The sequence below is a fragment of the Ambystoma mexicanum genome, chromosome 12 (assembly GCF_040938575.1).
Source record: "Ambystoma mexicanum isolate Mex_15411 chromosome 12, UKY_AmexF1_1, whole genome shotgun sequence".
In the NCBI taxonomy this organism is placed as follows: Eukaryota; Metazoa; Chordata; class Amphibia; order Caudata; family Ambystomatidae; genus Ambystoma; species Ambystoma mexicanum.
Window position 1 is genome coordinate 86,670,224 of NC_090936.1, and position 20,074 is coordinate 86,690,297.

Here is a 20,074-nt window from a genome sequence, read left to right on the forward strand (position 1 = left end):
ATTGCTTGCAAAGACTAGTCAACCACCTTTCCGAAAAGGTTCTCCCCGTCGAACGGCATATCCAGCACCTTAGTCTGAACGGCCACGCGAAGTTAGTTGCCTTCAAACCAACCTTGATGATGTAGGGACACCCCGTTCCCCATCTGGCAGGAACCTGTGTCCGCGATGTCCACTGCGATGGTGTCATCCAAGGCCACCTTCCCCTCCTGAAAGAGTTCCAGTGCCTCGACCTTCTTGTCTTCGGGCAGGAAGTCCAGAATAGGACCCAACTTGAACGAGACAAGATGGCTAGGGCGTTAGCGGCCTTGATGGTAGAGGCTGCTGTGTAAATTATTCTCTTGCCCAATGTATCCAGCTTCTTCCCTCCTGGTCCAGAGATACCATGGCTGCCGATGAAGGGTTCGCTGAGCGCTTCCTGGCTGCTGCCAAGACCACCGAGTCGGGTGAGGGCTGAGACCTTAAGTACCTGGGTGCTGAATCTGAGACCCTGTTGTTCTTCTACAGGCCGTGCCACTTGAACAGGGCCATACTCAGGTTCTTCATCAGTGCCAGACCCTCCTCCCAGATGTCGTCCAGGAAGGGAACAGACATGATTGTCTTCCTTCTCGACTTGCACCGTTGGTATAGGACGCCTTCTTTCTTGGTCTCCTCTGGGTTTAACTGAAACAGTTCAGAGGCCCTCAATATGACGGAATGAAAAGATCCAACTTCGTCATGTAAGGAGGCCCTATCAGGCTAGTCTGCGTGTGGCATCTCCCCCTTGGCAGCAATTAAGTTGTCGTCCTCTTCCGTGGCAGGGTCCGTGACCATTTGCGGGTCCAGAACTCTGGGTGGGATCTTTGTGTGATGAGGTGGTGGTGGAGGAGTCGGATGATGGCTATGACCAGCAACCCCCTTGGCCTTCTTCTTTTGCGGGGGTGAGTTTAGCCTCGAGGGCTCCTGCATGTACTGTGAAGGCATAGGTCCTAGAGGCATCCTCTGCTGGAGTTTGGTGACCAGTGTGTGCAGGGTTGTTAGAATATCCAGCGACACATCCCTATGTCAAGGGGTGAGCGGAGCCGGCAGAGTTGGGTCTGGGCTGACGAGCCTCCTCTTGCCAGCAGGTGACCCCCTCGTGATCTGTGTAGCAATCATCCTGCAGATCATTGTCCTCATCGGTACTCGAGTAGATCTGCTCCGGTCTGTCTGGGACAGCCCCCCTATCCACATACCGGGGAAGATCCACCGGAGGGACACGAGGCTGCTGGGTCTGTGCTTCTGCTGGGTCCATCCCTGACCCCAGGGAGGCTGCTGCCTTTGTCGCTGCTTCTGCAGCTGTATCTCGCCTCAGAGGTAAGGACGCCCATGGATTGCTGCCACCTCCATCGCTGACCCACTCTCCTTCATCGCCATCAGAGCGGTCGACATTGACGACGATGAGCTTGTCGCTGCTTTGGTCGACGGTGTCGTTTTCTACTCAGTTTGTTGACCTGGCATGCTGCAAGGTCTTTGCCAGCTTCGGCAAGTCCTCCTCAGACTTGTCCTTTGTCATCTTATCTGCGGACACACCAAGTTTTGCTGGGTTTGGGGTTTGAAGAGGACCCTTTTGACGCTAGGCTCAACGTAGAGGTCGCTGGTGATGGCGATCACCTCCTGCCAGAGTGGGGACCCGCATTAGCGGCAAACCAAGCAGCGCTAACGCTGCATAGCTGGCCTTCTTTTGGACCCCTGCGAGGGGGGCATCCTCAAAGGATCTTGACCTCCTCTCAGAGGGACTTTGCGCTTCGGACCGGCCGGTTCTAAATGAGGCTTGACTCTGTACCGCGGTTGAGTCAGCTGCCTTCCTCGACTTAAGCCACGCCGACAGTCTGCTGTAGGGGTCTTTTTTTTTTTTTTTAACCACGGCACACCTCGCATTCCTTCTCATCGTGGTCCAGATGCAGGCAATACAAGCATTTAAGATGCCGAACTTCCACAAAGAGGTTCCTTAATCCACACTTTGCGCAGAGTTTGAAGAGGCTTCGGCTTAACTTCTTCTCCTCACTTATGGTTGAGAAGGCCCAAAGTAGGCCCAACTATTTTGGATGAAAATAAAAAAAACAGGAAAATAGGCAAAACCAGCAGCAGCAGCAGTAACAAAACCATGGCCTCTGTATGGGAAGAGAGTTAGCAAGATGGCTTGGGTGAAGAAGTTCTTAAGAGGTCCACAGAGGAAATTATCCAGCGCACACGCCTGCTGGAAAGTGAGATCAAGATAATGAAGAGTCAGGTGCTCTGAGTGACACATGAGCTGCAGGCCATGAAAGATAAAATCAAGGAAAACAGTGAGAAAATCAAAGTTAATAAAACCTTGCCATACCTCGTCTCCAACGTAATCGAGCTCCTCGATGTTGACCCAAATGATCAGGAGGAGGATGGTGCAAATATCGATCTAGACTCTCAGCGCAAGGGAAAGTGTGCAGTGATCAAAACGTCCACTCGCCAGACCTATTTCCTGCCAGTGATTGGGTTGGTTGATGCAGAGAAACTGAAACCTGGAGGTCTTGTGGGGGTGAACAAAGACTCATACCTGATTCTGGAGACTCTCCCCACAGAGTACGATTCCTGTGTTAAAGCAATGGAAGTGGATGAGAGGCCTACTGAGCAGTACAATGACATTGGTGGATTAGATAAACAAATCCAGGAGCTTGTGGAGGCCATTGTGCTGCCTATGAATCACAGGGAGAAGTTTGAGAACCTCGGTATCCAACCCCCCAAAGGTGTTCTGATGTATGGCCCCCCTGGCACTGGGAAAACCTTGTTAGCGCAAGCGTGTGCTGCACAGACTAAGGCAACCTTCCTGAAGTTGGCTGGCCCACAGCTGGTGCAGATGTTCATTGGCGATGGGGCTAAACTAGTCCGAGATGCTTTTGCTTTGGCTAAAGAGAAAGCTCCTTCTATTATATTCATTGATGAACTGGATGCCATTGGGACCAAGAGGTTTGACAGTGAAAAAGCTGGTGATCGAGTGATACAGAGAACCATGCTTGAACTCTTAAACCAGCTAGATGGATTCAAACCGAATACACAAGTCAAGGTTATTGCTGCCACAAATCGTGTTGACATCCTGGATCCAGCTCTACTCGGTTCTGGGCTACTGGATCGGAATATTGAATTCCCCATGCCTAACGAGGAGGCAAGAGCTTGCATCATGTAAATTCATTCCAGGAAAATGAATGTCAGCCCTGATGTAAACTATGAAGAACTAGCTCGGTGCACAGATGACTTCAATGGTGCCCAGTGCAAGGCCGTGTGTGTGGAAGCGGGTATGATTGCGCTGCATAGAGGAGCCACTGAACTGAACCATGAGGATTACATGGAGGGGATTCTTGAGGTCCAAGCTAAGAAGAAAGCCAACCTGCAGTACTATGCGTAAACTGTCCCCAAGGTCCATGCTAAGAAAGCCAACCTGCAGTACTACATCTGGCAGCCTATGATTGGAAGGGGCTATTCTGGATGTGTTGTAAGGGTGGGGGGAGGGGTGAAGGTTTACTGCCGGTCACTGGTGAAAGAGGGTATATTAGCTGACAACCGGTAGGATGAAATCTACTGTAGGATGCTTTGGGAACATAGGTGTATTGGAAGAGACCTGGGGGAGGGAGAAGGCCAGGGTAGGCTGTTGGAGACTTAGGAGGCAGGGGGTATACCAGCAGTGAGTTGAAGGGTGAAAATGCTGGAAGCTAGCCAGGAGGCAGAGGTTGTCCTGCAGATGCACAGCATCTGTTGTGTTGGAATTATACAGGACTAGCGAGAGACCAATGTCCAGAGGATTGGTGGAATACATTGAACTGCTTATCCCTTGTGATCATTTTTCTTTAACAAAATTAAATGTTTCTTAAAATGGAGAAGAAAAAAAACAGGAAAATAGCTCAGAGAACAACTTGAGGACTCCGAACACTGAAGCATGCGGTAAAAATCTGAAGATGGCCACCAGGGGTGGAGCTTAGGGAGAGGACTGTTATTGGATGGGGGCAGTATGACCCACAGGACAGTGATTAGTTTAGAGGAGAAATACAGTTTTAAAGTGAAAGTGAAACTGTTTTTTCTTTTACTGAGGATTCCCAGCCTGACGACGGGAATATTCATGAGCATGTGAATCCATACCGGAGCCCATGCTAGAGACTACAGAATGTATTGAATTATATGAATAGTTTATAAAAAAGAAAATTGCAATACTCTCATTAAATTGCCTATATACCTAAAAGTTGAAGGGTGTGATAGGGGGGTTAGGCCACAAAGATACCCCAGCAAGCCTGGTAAATCTGCATTCAGTTACGTCTAAGAGAATCAAATGGGAAAGAATACGGGAAAGGAATCTACATTTACACATTTTGTCGGAGAACCTATCCCCTATTTATGATATTTATATATCCTAAATATCATATGTATTTATTAAATGTTGCATAGTACTGTAAAGGCCGGTCATGTAGTAGCACAGTTTATGAAGCTACAGGAAGGATAAGCCCAGTAATAGAGGGTGGTTTGATGAGGCCTGTACTGCTGCCAAAAGAGCTCTTGTAAGGGTCTTGAAAGCTCAGATTTGTGAAAGAAAGTAGATCACTCAGGACAGGGCGCAATATCGTGGAGAGCTAAGAAGAAGGCGATAGAAGGGGAGCTATGGGAGGGCTTCCTGGATGCCTCGAGGAGGAATGACCAGAAGGCGTTTTGGGAGTTCGTGAAAGGAGGTGTATCTGGTTCAAAGGGGGAGAAGCCTAGTACCATGTCGGTGGAAGATGTGGCATGGGTGGAGTACTTTGGTAACCTGTTTAGTCGCGCGTCTCAAGTAGAAAGCCTAAGGAGAAATGACCTTCCTTTACAGTTTGGGTTAGAGGAGGTGTCTCGGGGCATTATTCAACAGGCCCATAATCTAGCACCGGGCCCCGATGCGATCCCGTCGGATCTCTTTCAGGATCATTTGGAACTTTGGGCTCCTTTGCTGACTAGGCCATTTAATGCTTGCATGGACACAGGCTTATACGCACCCTCGTGGAAGTCAGCTATAATTTTCTTAATTTTTAAGAAGGGCGATCCATCAAGCCCCATGTCCTATTGACCGATCTCACTATTGGACATCTCATTTAAAATCTTTGGAAGGGCTTTGTTAGGGCATATTGAGTCCTTGCTGTTGGAGAGGTCGGTCCTTGCGGACATTCAGTTTAGATTTTGCCCTGGGGTGGGTACCATGGAACAGAGCCTCAATCTTTATTTACTTGTTTCTAATTCAGTGTTCTGAAGGGGAGAGGGAGTGTACCCGCCTTTCATGGATCGAAGCACGGCCTTTGACAAGGTTGATAAATCAAGATTATGGACTATGCTTGGCGCCATGGGCTGTCCGGAGAATATCTTGGTGGTATTGCAGGCACTGCATAGTGAGAATGAGGCGTGTGTGCGCAGTGTTGTGGGGGGACACTGCACCGCATGTTTCTCGGTTAGATGTGGTGTCCGCCAAGGGTGTGTCCTAGCTCTGATCCTTTTCACCCTCTATATAAATGGCCTTTTGAAGGCTTTGGTGGACACAAGGGTGGATTTTCCGTATCTGGGGGGGGCAGGCATTTTCCGGTCCTGGCCTACACAGATGACACTGGGATAATTGCCAGAACCGCAAGGGCCTCCAGGTGCTGATCTCCGTTTATACAGCCTTTATGGAAGATCTAGGGCTTAAAATGAACACCAAGAAATCTGCAGTAATGGGATGCATAGGGCGTAGGAAGCCGGCGAAGATGCATCCAATGGTTTGTAATGAAGAAATTATTCCCAGAGTGAAAGAATTAGATTGTCTGTGGGTTAGATTTTCAGAGACAATCACAGGTACTACACATATTAAGAGACAATTCGCCAAGTTTAGTCAACAGGTGTGAGGGACTTCTCGACTTCTGTCCCGCTGTAAAGAAAAACCTTTGGATGCTGTCCTAAAAATGTACTCTGCCCAATCGAAAGCAATCACTTTGTATGGAGCACCACGCTGGCCCCTCAGATTCAGGTAAAAGAGAATGCTTTTTTGAGAAGGCTATTGGGACTTCCAGGTTCGGCTCCTTGTGTCTCTATTCTTAGGGAACTGTGTGTGGAATTTTTGAAGGACTAGTGGGATCTGGCCCCTATAACATTTTGGATCAGGCTTTGGGCGAATGAGTATACATCGGTATGCCATTTTATTATTAAGTCCCTAATGCCTACGGACAATTGGAGGAAGATCCAGTGGCTCTCCTACATTGAAGGTGCAATGTCCAGTGGAAATATTCGGGCACTTTCACCACCAGTGAATCTGTTGTCTAAAAGCCAAATGAGATCCTATTAAAGCAGTATGCGAGAAGTGTTTAAAAGGAAAAGAGATGTTATGGAGTTTGCAACCGATTCAGACAGAGCGCATGCAGTGATCAGCCGAGTGGAAGAGATTCAGCCCTATTTAATCCGGGGCTTTACTATGAGAGACCACTGGCTGCTCATCCTTGCAAGATTTGATTGTTTGCAGTTGGGAGGAGCCACAGCAAAATGGAGTGGGTTTTTTGATGAGGTAGACTGCTCAGCATGTGGTGTTGTTAGAGAGGACTTGTTACATCTTATTGTTCTGTCATGCTGATACCAACATCAGACGGTCTACTATACTGCCGGTACTTTGGTCTGCCAATATCCATATCTAGAAGCCAGCAATCATTTATCTCCTGACAGCAGATTCTTTTCTGACTGTGTGGGCACTACTTTTTTAAAAAAAAAAAAACTATGCACCGAAGAAAGGGGCTGTTTATGCAACCGCACTGAAAAACAAGGCAACTTTAGATAACTTCAGCGAGCATTGTCCCAATTGAACTGGGAGCTTTTTGTGGGTTTCCTTCTGCCCTTTTATTAACTATTTCTCAATGTCAAATGTGATGATTTGTTAAGTATGCATTTTATCGGATCGATTTTCCTCTGGTATGTACATCTTTTTATCATGAACCATCAAACTCGCCCCTTCTGGGCCTCCTGGTCTCTGACACGTTGGGGTTTACACTCCATAGTACTACCAACATGGCAGCAAGCTAAGAACAATGCTCACCAGTTTTCACGTTCTACGCAGCGTGCTCTATAAAGAAACCACACCCACGCGGCCCCGCGCGTCTCAACGCTGCTGCTAGCTGTGACCGGAAGTGTGCTCCGTACTCTCCCTTGTACTATTCTGCTGTTTCCTGGTTCCTGGATCTCCTTCTTCCAATTACCTTCCCTCCTTCTTGTCTAGCCTTTTCCGGAATCCCTGCACCGCTACCGCATGCACCTCATCCTCTTTTCTGAATTCCTGGAGTTTCCCTTGATCCCGGACATCGAAGCTGAACGCAATCTGGAAGCCGAGGACGGCCGAGCGGGCTTGTATAAGACCCGAACCATATGAAAGAAGACTATGCCTAAAGAAGTCATCAGGCAACGAAAACAGGTGAGAAAGGGGAAACCTGTGATAGATTGAGACGCCACCTGACCGAAGTCGATATAGACATGGAGGCGGCCATCCAGGATCTTATGCGTGGCATGCAAGAACTAACGACCGAAGTACTTGAAAGCTGAAAACGCTGCGTTAAAACAATTGGTACTATCCCGTGACTCTGCCACAAAGGACAGTGTGCTATTGGGCGGCATTGTTGACAAATATGATGGCTCTGCGAAAACCCTACGGGGATTCCTGGATTCTTGTTTGTCCACTTTAAACCTTATTATTTCTCCACCCCCAGGGCTAAAGTGGGCTTTATTATTTCTCACCTTTACGGGAATGCATTAGCCTGGGCCACACCATTAGTTAATTCCGGAGATGTCCTTTTGGATGATTATGATGGATTCATTCAAGCACCTAAAACCATGTTTGACCGCCCAGAACAGGTCTTTAGTGCTCAAGAACGTTTACTCGATTTCCAGTAAGGCTCTCAGGACATGCTAACCTATGTAACTCGATTCAAGCAACTGGCTAAAGAAGCGGGTTGGCCTTCTGAAGCTTTCTTCACTCTCTTTCGAAGAGGGCTAAATGAAGATATTAAGGATGAATTAGCCAGGGTGGCATGTCCTAGTTCTTAGCAGGCACTTATGGATCTTGCTCTACAGATTGATTTTCGCATCCAGGAAAGGAAGGCAGAGAAAAGAAAGACCAAGTCACCCCTCCATAACAATTCCTTAGAGACCCCCTCGAAATCCGAAGATTCTTCTATTCCTACAAGCGAACCCAAACCCATGCAATGAGGGGCCTTCCGTGGACCCATATTCCCCCAAGAAAGGATGCGAAGGATCCATTCTGGCTTATGCATGTACTGTGCTTCGGACAAGCATTTAGTCAGAGAATATCCAATAGCCCCTCCGTGGCGTTCGGGAAACGCCGGCTCCCGATCCTAGATGGAGCTCAGTTTCGGGAGAGAGATGCAGGCTCCACATCTACACCATCCTTGAACTCTCCTGTTAAAACTCTCTGGTATTTTTACAGGCCTTTCTATCGCCATCCAAGAAGGAATCCTACCCCATTCTGGCACTAGTGGACTGTGGGGCCATGGGAATATTCATAGACCAAGAATTGGTCCTTAGACATCATATTCCCTACGAATCCCGGACTGTCTTCAAACCTGTAGAAGCAATTGATGGGAGGCCTCTCTCCTCTGGACCCATAACCCTTCAGACCAAGGAAATCGAGCTTGCAATAAACCATCATCGAGAAAAGATAAAATTTGACATCATAAAATCTGTCCATTACCCAATGGTATTGGGAATGCCCTGGCTACAAAAACACAACCCATACATCAATTGGACAGCAGGGTCCCTGTTCCTAGGTTCCAAATTGTGCATGTCCCACTGTCTACTCCTGGATCCCTCTCCGACACCATCGGAAGAACGTTCAACAACCCAGCAAGGTCCTCTCATGGTCTCTAACATCGTCCAGGTTCCTAAAGCCTACCAGGAATACGTCGATGTGTTCTCTTCTGCTATTGTCCAAGCCTTACCACCCCATAGGCCAGAAGACTGCGCTATTGAAACCGAACCTTCAGCTGTGATTCCCTTTGGAAGGATGTTCATTCTGTCTGAACCCGAGAAAAGGGCCCTTCGTGAATACCTAAATACTAACCTAGAAAACGGCACCATACGTCCATCCAAGTCTCCAGCTGGAGCTTCATTATTTTTTGTTCCTAAGAAAGACACCAAAGAGCTCAAACCTTGTCTTGATTATCGAGGTCTTAATCAGTGCACCCTCAAGGATCGTTATCCATTACCCTTGATCTCAGATATCCTGGAAGCCGTAAGAGGAGCCGTAATATTCACCAAATTGGATCTCAGGGGTGCCTATCATCTGATCCGTTTTAGGGAAGGAGACAAATGGAAGACAGCCTTCAGAACACCCTTTGGTCATTATGAATACTTGGTCATGCCCTTTGGACTCTCTCATGCTCCGGCGATCTTTCAACGCTTTATGGATGGGGTATTTTTGGATATGCTATTTCTTTTCGTCATCGTCTACCTGGACGATATTTTGATATTCTCTAAAGATCCTCTCAAGCATGAAGAACATGTTAAGGCAGTATTACAACGGCTACGTGAACACAAGCTTCTAGCAAAACCCGAGAAGTGCCCTTTTCATGTTTCCACTGTTCACTATCTAGGATTTGTCCTTGGCCCAGACAGCATAGGAATGGATCAATCCAAGGTTATGGCCATACTATCCTGGCCTACTCCGACCACCGTAAAACAGATCCAGTCTTTCCTGGGCTGGGCCAATTTCTATCGGAAGTTCATACCATCCTTCTCTGAGATTGTTCAACCGATTATTGCCTTGTTGAAGAAAGATACTCCCTTTCATTGGACATCAGTCCAGGAGAAGGCTTTCCAACGCTTGAAAACAAAGTTTACACAAGCCCCCATCCTGGCTCAACCTGATATAAATCGACCATTCCTAGTGGAAACAGACGCCTCTAACTATGCCATCGGAGCAGTTCTGAAACAGGAACTCGATGACGGACTGGAACATCCCATTGCCTATCTTTCACGATCATTGACCCCCAGTGAAAGTCATTACTCAGTTTTAGAAAAGGAACTGCTAGCCATCCGTCAAGCCTTCACCGAGTGGCGTCATTTGCTTCTAGGAGCTAAACATCCTGTCCAGGTTCGCACGGACCATCGAAATCTCCAAGTATTACAGGCCCTGGAATGCAGGAACAGCCGTCAGGCCCGTTGGGCCTTCTTCTTTGCCCAATACCAGTTCCAGATTCACCATGTCCCTGGAACACAAAATATAATCGCTGACGCCCTGTCTGGGCGTCCTGACTATGAACCTCCTGAAGACCGACTATTTCCTAAGATGTTTCCCCATACAATATTTGTAGCCCAAGCAACCAGTCTCCTAGATGAAGTCCGCATTCAAACTCAATCCTCTGAGCTCTGGAAAGACATCTCGAGCAAGAACCAGTGGAATTTGAAGACAAAGCATGGATACTTGTTCAAAGATAACGCCTTGGTCATCCCAACACAAAAACTACAACAAAGGATAATAAACCTCTGTCACGATACCCTTTACTCCGGACATCGTGGTATTACCAATACCTTCCGACTAATTCAAAGGCAATTTTGGTGGGTCGGAATGAAAGCTGACGTACAATTGTACGTTCAGGCATGCTCTGTCTGTAATCAAAACAAACATGACACAAAAGACCGGCGGGTCTATTGCAGCAACCTCCACTTCCAACAACGCCTTGGGAATGCATAACTGCAGACTTCATTGTGGAATTACCACCTTCCAGGGGATACACAACCATCATGGTCACCATTGACTTGTTCACTCATATGGCTCATTTTACACCTCTGTATAAACTGCCATCCTCGTCAGAACTTGCTGGAATTTTCCTGGAACACATATTCCGACTACATGGACTCCCTTCCAAGATCATATCGGACAGAGGGCCTCAATACATTTCTCAGTTCTGGAAACATCTTTGCCAAATATTAGGAATTCAACGCGCCCTCTCCTCAGGTTATCATCCCCAAACCAACGGAGTACAGAGCGTGTAAATCAAACCTTGGAACAATATCTCCGCTGCTTCACTACCAAGGTCCAGGACCATTGGTTCCTTTTAATACCAGTGGCTGAATTTGCTTATAATAATTCGGACCACTCGGCCGTTAAGACCAGCCCTTTTTTCTGTAGCCAAGGATTCCACCCTTCGGTTCTACCTTCTGTACTTCCACACCCTACACTAGTCCCCACAGTCGACTCCTGGATTGAAACACACATTAATGTACAAAGAGAAGCCAAAGAACAATTAGAGAAGGCCAGGACCCAGACCAAACGGTATGCAGACTCCAAAAGAAGACCAAGCCCCTCCTACACAATAGGGGATAATGTTTTGCTATCCTCGAAGCTGCTGCCACGGCATCTGCGACCAAATAAATTGGCTCCCCGGTATTATGGGCCATTCCCTATAAAGGAAATCATCAACCCAGTGGCCTTCCGACTCAAATTACCAGACTCATGGAAGAAAATCCACCCGGTCTTTCATGCATCCTTAATGAAGCCATACGTCGAGACCTCTCGAACTAACCTTCGGCCTAACCCAATGCTCGTCAATGACCAACTGGTGTATGAAGTCTCCAGGATTTGTGATTCTAGATATAGACGTGGCAAACTCCCGTACCTGGTAGAATGGAAAGGATATCCCCCCAGTGAACGCACTTGGGAACCTATTTCAAACTTAAATACCCCCAGGTTACTCAGAAGGTTCCATCTCATACACCCAGGCAAACCCGGTGGGACGGGTTTCCGGAGGGGGCATGCTGTCATGAACCATCGAACTCGCCCCTTCTGGGCCTCCTGGTCCCTGACATGTCGGGGTTTACACTCCATAGTACTACCAACATGGCAGCAAGCTAAGAACGCTGCTCACCAGTTTTCACGTTCTACGCAGCGTGCTCTATAAAGAAACCACACCCCTGCGGCCCCGCGCGTCTCAACGCTGCTGCTAGCTGTGACCGGACATGTGCTCCGTACTCTCCCTTGTACTATTCTGCTGTTTCCTGGTTCCTCGATCCCCTTCTTCAAATTACCTTCCCTCCTTCTTGTCCAGCCTTTCCCGGAATCCCTGCACCGCTACCGCGTGCACCTCATCCTCTTTTCTGAATTCCTGGAGTTTCCCTTGATCCCAGACATAGAAGCTGAACGCAATCTGCAAGCCGAGGACAGCTGAGCGGGCTTGTATAAGACCCGAACCATACGAAAGAAGACTTCGCCTAAAGAAGTCATCAGGCAACGAAAACAGGTGAGAAAGGGGGAAACCTGTGATACTTTTGTGCATTTTATGTGATTTTATCAACTTTTAGAGACCGCTGTGTTTGATCGGCTTCCTTTTCTGGAAAAGTGATTTTTTATACGCACTGTGAGCAGCAATTTTAAGTTAACATGTATTGTGTTGTTGCATTTTGTATTTGTTTGATGGATCACTTTGATTCGAATAAACATTCATTCATAAAGTCAAATTGCAAAGCATTAGTTCAATAACTGATGTATTTCTTGCTGAAACAAATGCCACAATGAAAGTTTATACAATTATAACTGTAGATTACTTTGTGTATCCCTAGTTTAGGGATACACTAGGATACACTATTAATTTGGTGCAATGTGAGCCTTCTAAAAACGTACATTGTGTTGTTTAGAAAATAGGTCCTTTTGTAAAATGTGTTGTTTACCATCACTGTGTTTACGTAGACCGCACTGATGGAAGTACAGACTGTTACCATCGAGGAAACCACAGACATATCCAACATCCACATGGTGAGGCTGAGTGATTTGCACATAAACTTACTTCATCACTTTTAATTTGTTCTAATTTATAATACAAATGTACATTTTCTATTTAACTATGGTCTGTTACGCTCACCTGGCTCTCACAGAGGCGTCGATCTGAACTGGACAGCTGCGGTCTCCACCAATGTGACGCGTAGGGCCGAGATGACGGACTGGACTGGCCCACCTAGCTTCGTTTGCTTGGCCCGTAGGAATATTCTTCTGTAAATGGAGAAAGGGAATTAACCACCCGTGGGGTTGAGCGTAAATCCCCCCCCCACCCTCGCTGTTCTCTCCACAGATCCCCTTTGGTGTCCCCTCTTATAGTCTCACCTGATGGTTTGAAAAGATGAGCTCTCCATCCTGCATTGAGCGCAGGGGCGCGTTGATAACCAGTTGCTTCACTGGATTGAAGGAATTGGCGAGTTCCAGAACAATATTGACTCCGAAAAGTATGTAGTTCGTAAGAGTTCACATGTCTGACTTTCACTCTTGTCCGATTCCTTGCAGTTTGCAACTTGACCCCAGCGAAGAGTTCCTCGTGGTAGCTGACGAAGTTCAGGTAAGGATTTGACTTATCCTACACAGTTCAATAAAATAAGGCCAGAATGTAACCTGTGGCTTGCTCCCTTATTCAGGTGTGGAGAGAAAATATTAAGTTCGGAGAATAATGCCTCCGGCTGTAAAATTAGGTAAGTCTATTGTGGTGAGAAGAGTTCCTCTTGTTTGTCCCTTCGTCTCACTTTGTTGTCCTTTTCTTCCCCTTAGGGGCCGGGGTACGGGGAGGATGCAATGGAGACTGCGCCGACCCGTGAAGAGGAATAGTACCCCCGGCGGTAATCAGGTAAGTCTATGGGGGTAGTTACTATTGCCTCTGTTTATTCCCTTGGCTCACCTTTGCTGTTCTTGTGTTCCCCTTAGGTGCCAGAGTGCGGCGGGAACGTGCAGAAGGATGCAGTGGATCGTGAGGATGCTGCGAAGGCCGGTGAGTTCAGTGCGGCGCTGCAGCAGGCGAGGCGGCGCGCGTAAAATGCTTCTTTCTTCCAGCTCGAAGGCGCGGTGGATCCAGAATTCAGGTAAGGATCGAAGGTTTTGCTCTTATTCTAACCTCTTCTCCTTCTGTTCCTCCCTTTTTCTAGGAGCTGCAGACTCGAGGCGGGCGTGGCAGAAGACTGGATGCAGGCTTGCAGACACAGTGAGCGTTACGCTGCTGGATGCAGAATAACGCGAAGCGTGTGCTGCTCTTCAGGCGTGGTATAAATAGCCGCCAAAGTAGTCCCAGGTAAGTATTCCTCCCCAGCCCCACCCGAGTAAAAAATAGTCCCTAGGTAAAATAGTCCCTTCCAAGCCTCATTTGGCTTGGAGCTCTGCAGCATGGTCTGCATCAGGTAAGCTTGCAGCATGGTCTGCAACAGGTAAGTTCTACTCTATGAGCCTGGCGCCTATGGCGGCAGAACTGACTCTCCATATGAGCCTGGCGCCATAGGCGCCAGGACCGCACCCAAACAGCCCCTAGCAGGGGTTTTTGGGCTTGCTCAAAATAACTTGATGCCTGCTTCCGGGGTTGCTGGACCTGGTCTGGTTCCCCGGGGGTAGGCATCATGACAGCACTCCCCCCCCAAGGCCCCTCCTAAAGTCGTTCTTCCCCGTGGTTTTGGTTTGTCTGGGCAATTTCGGTGGAATCTTTTCACCAATCGAGGTGCAGGCACGTGGTCACTAGGTTTCCAAGACCTTTCCTGTGGTCCGTAACCCTTCCAGTCGATTAAATAAAAAGGTTTTGACTTCATCATTGTTAGGGAGAATTCTCTCTTTAGGCTGAATTTCCTAACCTAGTGAGTCCCCCAGCAGCTTTGCTGGATTTCTGGAGTTTGTTTTTCTCTCACTCTTGGACATGATTTATGGTGTTCCTTTAACTGTTAATGTGTTTTATGGGCTATGGGGTCCTTTACTCCATAGGGTCTCATGTGTTTTTACTACGTGTGTTACACAGCACCCTCCGTGCAGTAACACAGGGGTGTCATATTGACACCCCACCATAGACTCCATACCCTGGGACAGACTACTGTCTCCCAAGGCATGTAAAGTCACCATTGGCTTTACTAGTCCCAAATTATGAACAGAAAGCAGTACAAACCATCATATTGTGGATGTACTGGTCGGGGCAATTCGATTGCCCCGGGGTCTGTTAGTCGAGGGGGCACGTCTCCGTCCCGCCTGATCGACTTTTGGCTGGTGGCAGGGGAAACTACTTTTAATATTCGACCGCAAATATTTTCCTATTGGATTTTCCCATTGTTCGAGGCTGCCAACTTTAATTATTTAATTCTCATAGCCTCGAACATACCGCTGGTTTATTTAATTAATATTAATTCGCCGGTTGGTATTTTTTGCCAAGACTTGATTCTAAAATGGTGTTTGTGTTCTCTTCTGTGACTCCAACCCAAGTCGAGCCCTTTGTTCCACTTTTTGGCGGGCTTCTCCACAGAAGCCTCCAAAAGTGGTGCCACTCTGTCTGGGTACCACAGGGGGTGTGGGAGGGGGTTTAGGCACCCTGGAATGAGTTACCTTGGTAACTCAAGTCGCACTCTTGTGTGATTGGCCCAAGTGGTGAGCCGGCCGGCTCACCACTTAGCATGTTTGATTGACATCTAGGCTGAGTGAATGGGGGTATGCTGCATAAAAGCAGGGCTTTGGAGACTGGAACTTCAGAAGTCGCCACAGGACCTGAGAATCCGACGAGGGAGAAGCTGAGCCGACCTACCACGATGACACCACCGGTGGAGCCCTGCAGAACCGACTCACCACTTCCCGACGACAGAGAAGATCTCCCAGATGGAGAGGCTTCTTCCCCTGACTGGTGGGCACAACCAGTTTTACCTTCTTTCTTCGCACCCCGGACAGGATCCAAAGAATGTCCTTCCAATTACTCTCAGTCTGATGTAACATACAACGCAGGTATTGTTCAAGAGTCTGGTTGGTCCTCTCCGTTTGACCATCGGTCTGGGGGTGGTGACTGGTCGATAATCTCACATCGATTTGCGCCAATTGACAACATTTCTGACAGAAATGTGAAATGAATTGACTGCCCTGGTCAGAGACCAACACGGACGGAAATCCATGTATGCGAACAATGTTTTCGAGGAATTCTTTGGCCAGGATTGAGGCTGAAGGTAGTCCTTTTAAAAGGAATAAAGTGGGCCATCTTGGAAAAAAGATCCACAATAACTAGAATGGTGTTAAACCCATTACAAGGAAGTAGATCGGTAATACAGTCTAACGAAAAGGTGTGCCATGGTGTAGGCGGAATGTCTAAAGGTTGTAAGAGTCCAGCTGTTTTTTTCTTTTGACTTTTGTTTTGGCCGCAAATGCCACAAGACATCACAAATTATTTAATATCCTTTCGCCAGTAGGGCCACCAGAATTTTGGCTTCAGTTTTTGCAATACCTGGGTGCCCCTCCATTAGGGTATCATGATAATGGGAAATGACTAGCTCTTGTAGTTCCTTGTGTGGCAGAAATAGCCGCCCTTGGTAATAAGGCAGATCATTGGTGACTGTCATGATGCCTGCCCCCGGAAGACCAGACCAGGCCCAGCAGGCCCAGAAGCAGGCATCATGCCACTTGGAGCATGCCCAAAAGCCCCAGTTAGGGGCTGTTTGGATGCAATCCTGGCGCCTATGGCGCCAGGCTCATAAAGATAAAGTCAGTCCTGGCGCCAGGCTCATTATTGATAACTTACCTGAAGCAGACCATGCTGCATACTCACCTGAGGCAGACCATGCTGCATGAAGACTCAAGCCAAATGAGGCTTAGGAGGGACTATTTTACTGAAGGGACTATTTTGTTACTTGGGTGGGGCTGTGGAAGAATACTTACCTGGATCTTCTTCCAAGGCTATTTAAACCACACCCGGACAGCCACACGTGCTTCGCGTTATTCTGCTTGCTGCAGCGTAACGCTCACCATGTTTTCAGCAGCTCCAGTCTACAGCCACGCCTACTTCAGTCCTGGGACTCCTGAAACAAGAAGAAAAGAAGGATACAGGTTAGAACAGGAGTTTTAACTTTAATCCTTACCTGAATCCTGATCCATTTCGCCACGGAGCTGAAAGACAGAAGTCTTTGAAGCATCGCTCACCTGCTTGGCGGTACTTCAGCATTCCATCACGCTCTCTCCATCTCGCGGCCGCCCTCCGACACCTAAGGAGACAAAGACAGCAAGGTGAGCAAGGGGACTCTCTAAGGCTATACAAGCTACCCCCCAAGGACTTACCTGATTTACCACAGGGGGTACTCACCTCATCTCGGGTCGGCGCAGTCAACTCTGCTTCATCGCCGTACCCCGGCCCCTAAGGGGAAAACCACAATAGACTTACCTGAATCTTACCAATTGCCATTTGGAAATCTTCGAGTGGATTAATCGGCAACCTGCAAGGAATCGGACAGAGTGAAGATCAGACATTTGAACTCTTATGAACAATTGGACTTTAGAGTCAATACTGGAACTCACCAATTCCACTACGCCAGTGAAGTAACTGGTCATCAACGCGCCACTGCGGTCGACGCAGGATGGAGAGCTCATCCTTCCAAACCATCAGGTGAGACTAAGGAGGGGTCATCAAGAGTGATCTGTGGGAAGACAACGGGAGTGAGGAAGGTGGGTTGACACTCAATTCCACGGGTGGTTAATTCCTCTTCTCCTTTGCAGAAGAATATTCCTGCGAGCCAGACAAACTAGGCTGAGCGGGCCAGTCCAGTTAGTCATCTCGGCGCTACACGTCACGCTGGTGGAAACAACAGCGGCCCAGTTCCAGTCAACGCCCCCGTGGGAACCAGGTGAGCGTAACAGAACGCGAAGCCTACCCACAAATACCCACCTGGGCGTCATGGAGACCTCGGAAACTGATCAGTTGGCCCAATTATTAGGGGAATTAAGGGCCGAAGTGCATTCCGCCCGCCAAGAAACCAATGCCCTCAGGAGGGAACTGATAGTGTCAAAAGAACAAACTGATGAGTTGGCCAGACAACTATTACAGAGGCAGGCTGGACAAACACCTCTACCAGGACTTGGGGCAAGTCCAGCTCCTGTACCATCGAGTAACCCGGGGCAGATAAACTTACCTGGAGCCGTTCCTTTGGCTCCGCCTGAACGCTTTGCCGGAGACCCAAAAGGGTTTGCAACATTCATGAATCAATGCCGCTTGCACTTTTTATGTAGACCTGGAGCTTTCCCAAACGATCAGGCCAATGTAGCCTTTGTACTGTCATATCTCAGCGGCAGTGCGGCGGATTGGTCCATTCCACTAGTTAACCAGGATGACCCGATTCTTCGAGATTTCCAGGGTTTTCGAACAAGCATGGAAAGACTATTTGCCCGACACTCCCGAGGACAGGCTTTGGACAACAAACTTTTATCCCTACGTCAAGGTAACCAGGATCTTTTATCTTACATTGCAACTTCCAATAGATTAGTAGTGGAAACCAAATGGCCTGAAGCCAAGCGAATCACATTATTCCATCGAGGACTTCGGGGAGAACTCAAAGATGTTTTGGCCCAAATCGTGAACCCGCCTCAAGACTGTGCTGAATATATAGATCTAGTGGTCCAGCTCGATCACAGACTTCAAACCATGAAGGCTGACCGAACCAAGTTTGAGAACAGGGTGTTGGTTAAAACCCACGTAAGCTCCAAGGGAGTAGATGTCTCAGAACCTATGCAAATCGGGGGGGTTAAAGGACCCTTAACCCAGAAGGAAAGAGATAGAAGACGGCAACTGCAATTATGTTTATATTGCGGAACTACTGGTCATTTTCTTCGGAACTGCCCTGTAAAACCACCCAAGAAAGTTATAGGAGCAGCAGACGAAAACCATGTGAAATCTGACTCGGGAAACGACCACGCCCGGCAAGCGTAGAGGTCCGGTTGCCGAGCTTAAAGAGGGACACTCTGACCTCGCATTTCACCATTCCCATGGTCCTTGTAGATCCAGAGCAGCCATCACGCATGCACGCGGTAAAGGCGTACGTAGACAGTGGAGCCATAGGAAATTACTTGGACTGGGAATTGGCTACCAGGATGAATCTATCTCTCACCCGCAAGACCACGGCCGATGTTGTCACCACGGTAGATGGAACGGAAATTGCCTCTGGACCCGTAACTCATTCCACTGCAGAGATGACATTGCTGAGTCAAGATGGGCATCGAGAGGCTATGGTGTTAGACTTAATCAAGGCCCCACAGTTTCAGCTGATACTGGGGATACCTTGGTTGGAAAAACATAATCCCTGTATTGATTGGCGAGAGAAGAGACTAACCTTCCCAGAATGTGCTCACACCTGCTACCCAAGGAAAACTCAAAACTCAGTCCTGGCCCCAGTAATTCCAGTAGCCATACAATTACCTGTTGAATACCAAGACTTTCAGATTGTCTTCCAAAAGGAACAGGCAAACACCTTACCACCTCACAGATCGTATGATTGTCAAATAGATCTTGTACCTGGAGCACAACCACCTTGCAGCAGAATCTATGCCCTTACGGAACCCGAAAATCTCCATTTGCGCCAGTACCTAGACCAGTACCTTGCTAATGGCTTCATTCGCCCGTCCAAGTCCCCTGCATCTTCAGCTTTGTTCTTCGTACCGAAAAAGGAAGGCGACCTTAGAACATGTATAGACTACCGCGCACTGAATCAGATAACCATCAAGAATCGATACCCACTGCCTTTGATCCCAGAACTACTAGACCAGGTGAAGGACGCTTGTATATACACGAAACTAGACCTTCGGGGGACATATCATCTGGTACGTGTCAAAGAGGGTGACGAATGGAAGACTGCTTTTCGCACCAAGTACGGACTATTTGAGTACCAGGTGATGCCCTTCGGACTATGCAATGCACCAGAAGCCTTCCAGTTCTTCATGAACGATGTCCTCCGAGAGCTTATCGACGTTTGTGTGGTCGTTTACATCGACGACATCTTAGTATACTCTTTATCAGAATCTGAGCATGTAAAACACGTCCGAGCAGTCCTAGAGAAGTTACGCCAGCATAAATTATATGCAAAACTGGAAAAGTGCATCTTCCACACTACGGAAGTGGAATTCCTTGGATTTATTCTGACCCCGAGAGGAATCCGGATGGATACACGAAAAGTGGATGCCATTCTTAATTGGCCTTCGCCAAGTTCAATCAGAGGAGTTCAAAGCATGCTTGGCTTTGCCAATTTCTACCGCAGGTTTATCCCAGACTTCTCGCACATTGTACATCCCATTACGACGCTATTGCGA

The 20,074-nt window shown here is 47.9% G+C and overlaps 1 protein-coding gene and 1 pseudogene across 2 annotated transcripts in view; one reads left to right on the forward strand and one right to left on the reverse strand.

The window, feature by feature from the left end:
- Positions 1-20,074, reverse strand: part of FBXL13 (F-box and leucine rich repeat protein 13) — a 2,326,763-nt gene that overhangs the window by 123,713 nt on the left and 2,182,976 nt on the right. The gene's annotated exons all lie outside the window — the stretch shown is intronic.
- On the forward strand, positions 2,108-3,448 carry LOC138513311 (26S proteasome regulatory subunit 6A pseudogene; annotated as a pseudogene).